Source organism: Orycteropus afer, unplaced genomic scaffold (assembly GCF_000298275.1).
Source record: "Orycteropus afer afer isolate SDZICR_OR568_19922 unplaced genomic scaffold, OryAfe1.0 scaffold00063, whole genome shotgun sequence".
Lineage (NCBI taxonomy): Eukaryota > Metazoa > Chordata > Mammalia > Tubulidentata > Orycteropodidae > Orycteropus > Orycteropus afer.
This window is the reverse complement of record NW_006921650.1, coordinates 9,555,140-9,558,500: the sequence shown is the minus strand read 5'-3', so window position 1 is coordinate 9,558,500 and position 3,361 is coordinate 9,555,140.

The window sequence follows — 3,361 nt, the reverse complement described above, 5'->3', positions numbered from 1 at the left end:
AGACTTTCTATCGGATCTGGACCCTGCAACTAGCTTCTGGTTTTTGAAGCTGAACCAGTGGGCTGCCATATTGCCTGTGGATCTTGGAATGGTTGCCTTCATAGCCTGCGAACCAACAATCTGTCATTTTATCTGCTGATCTTGGAGACCAAGCTTACCACATGCTCTGAAAATTATTCGACCAGCAGATCTTGAACTAATGAAGAGAACTTACCACATGAGGCTGACATAATCAGAAGATTTAGCCAGTAGATCTTTATCATGTCCATGCTAAAATAATCATTTTGGCAAAATATTTCTCCATGAACCCTGAGTAATTTTTATCTGAAAATTAAAATCTGCTCATTCTTACTAAACACAGTAAGAGGTTGACTTGGTGTTAATTATTCGTTGAATTACTGTCCCTTTGAGAAAAAGTTTGATTTCCAAAAGAAAAAAAAAGTAAATAAAATATAATTACTGTCACCCACTTACAATTTACTACTTAGTGTGATTATCTTTAGAGGCCTGATTTTTTTTTTTTTTTTAATCTTTTGTATCATTGTTCTCAATTTACTTCTAAAATGGCAGTCTACCAACTTTCAAGATCAGATTGTTTATTAGTCAGGTAAATGTACTCATTATTATATTTTTCCACATAACATTAGTCTGAATCATTCGTTTAGTACTTGACCCCACATAATATTAAAGGATTGTTTTGTTAATATGATCTCTTGTAGTTTATTACAAAATACTCTAAATGATCCAAATTCGCTTGTAATTCACAGTTGAATTACTATTTTAAAAATCATCTAGTTCTTATGACTCATAAAAAAAAAAAAAAAAAAAACACCAATTTGCTTTTCAAAATCTGCAATAGCATTACATTGTTTTCCAAAAGCCATACTGGTTTTGAAAAGTATGTGCTATAGTTGCTATCTCAGAGCATTCTCAGATGCTTTTGCTCTGAATCTTTCCCAAAAATGTGTGTGTGTGTGTGTGTGTGTACATTTTATACCCAAATCTCAGATTATTTGTGTTCACAAATTGCAGAAATCTTAACACCTGACAAATAAATATTCCTTAGTATCATACTTTTCTTAACCCATTATTTTGTTGCTTTCATAATACAGGCATACTTTGGAGATATTGTGGGTTTATTCCACAATATTTATTCCAGACCACTGCAATAAAATGAATACTACAATAAAGCAAGTCACATGATTTTTTTGGTTTTTCAGTGCATATAAAAATTATGTTTACATTATATTCTAGTGTATTAATTGTGTAATGATAAAGTATGAAATATTGTGACACTTACCAAAATGTGACATCAGAGATAACAAGTGAGCACATACTGTTGGAAAAATATCACCAAAAGACTTGCTCCGTCTCCAGCACTAGTAGCAAAGTTCAATGGGACAGAAAATAACAAATGCTGGCGAGTATGTGGAGAGATTGGGACTCTCATACACTGCTGGTGTGACTGTAAAATGGTACGATCATTGTGGAAAGCAGTATGGCGATTCCTTCAAAAGTTGGAAATACAAATACCATTTGACCCAGCTATTCCATTACTAGCTGTTATGTGCCATCGAGTCGGCCCCGACTCATAACGACCCCTCCTTGGGTTTCCGAGGCAGTATCACTACGGAAGTAGATTGTCCCACCTTCCTTCCGAGGAGTGGCTGCTGGGTTTGAACCGCCAGCACTCTGGTTAGCAGTCAAGTGCCTTAGAACTCTGGTAGCATAGTGGCTAAGGCACTTGACTGCTAACCAGAAGGCTGGCGGTTCAAACCCACCAGCCACTCCTCAGAAGGAAGGTGGGACAATCTACTTCCATAGTGATACTGCCTCGGAAATCCAAGGAGGAGTCTCTATGAGTCGGGTCCAACTCGACGGCACATAACAACAACAACAACATTCCATTACTAGGTATATACTCTAAAGAAGTGAGAGCCATGGCAAGAACAGACATATGCACACCCATGTTCATCGCAGCACTATTTACAATAGCCAGAAGATGGAAACAACCTAGGTGTCCATCAATTGAGGAATGCATTTCCAAACTATGGTACATACAAACAATGGAATACTATGCAGCCCTAAAGAATAATGTAGAATCTGCAATATACCACATAATGTGGATGAACTTGGAGGACATTATGCTAAGTGAAATAAGTCAATCACAAAAGGACAAATATTGTATTAGTCTGTTATTGTAATACTCAAGGAAACATTTATCTATGGAAGGTCATTTCTTTTGTTGGTTACCAGGGCTGGGAGGGGAGGGGAGGGAATACTGTTAGATAGATAGAAATAAGTTTTTATTTGGGTGAAGAAAAGGGCAATGTACCAAATGTGAGTGATCAATATAGTGGCATTGAGGAAGGGAAAGACATAGAGAGGTACATGGGAAATACAAACAACAATGATTAACCCTTTTGCGCATATAGTACGGCATGGTCAGTGAAGGCAAACACGGGTATATGGGTGGATAGATGGGTGGACAGGTTGAAATATTAGGTATGTATATGAAGTGGAGAGTGCACCCAAGAATATGTATAGGGTTGGCAGACAGTGGTCCAATAACTTTATGTGTATAATCTGAATTCCCAGGTGTATAATGGGGCAACAAGGGGCAAGGTTATAGTCACTCCTTGGTCACAGCCAGCTACCCAGAGGGACTGAGTAGTTGAACCTGTGGGCTCGGGACTATGGTCACAGAGGACATCAAGCTCAACTGGCATAACATACTACACAAAACGTTGTTCCACCTCCTACTATGGCAAGTAGTGACTGAGATCTTAAAAGCTTGCAAGATGCCATCTGGATGCAACGATGGGTCTCTCCTCATCCAGAGCCAAGAAGAATGAAGAAAACCAAAAATTCATGGAAACAATTAGTCCTAGCGACTGGTACACCATCCAATCTGCAGCCTATATGACTATGAGACCAGAGGAAATAGATAGTGCTCGGCTACTGTCATCCACTTGGAAGAGGATCTTTGTAGGAGGTCCTGGATAGACAGAGAGAACAATGTGGAACAAAACTCAAAATCATTTGGGGAAAAAAAAAAGCAGGGAACAGGTTTGCTGGTGGAACCACTGAGACCATGGCCCATAGCTGCCCTTCAGGTCTGGAATTGAACTCACACCTGTGGCTTCCAGTCAAGCAATAGACAGGCGTATCAGTTGAGCATTTACCTGAGGTAGATACATTCCTTGGAGACAACAAGCATGAGAGAAAGAAGGGCTACTCAGGCACAGGGAGACAGCTCAGGAGGTAGAAGTGCATGGAGAGATGGACACAGGGAAGAGGTAGCTATCGGGAGGAAGTGGGAGGGGTGATGTTGCATTGTGCTAAATTGTGGTCAATGTCA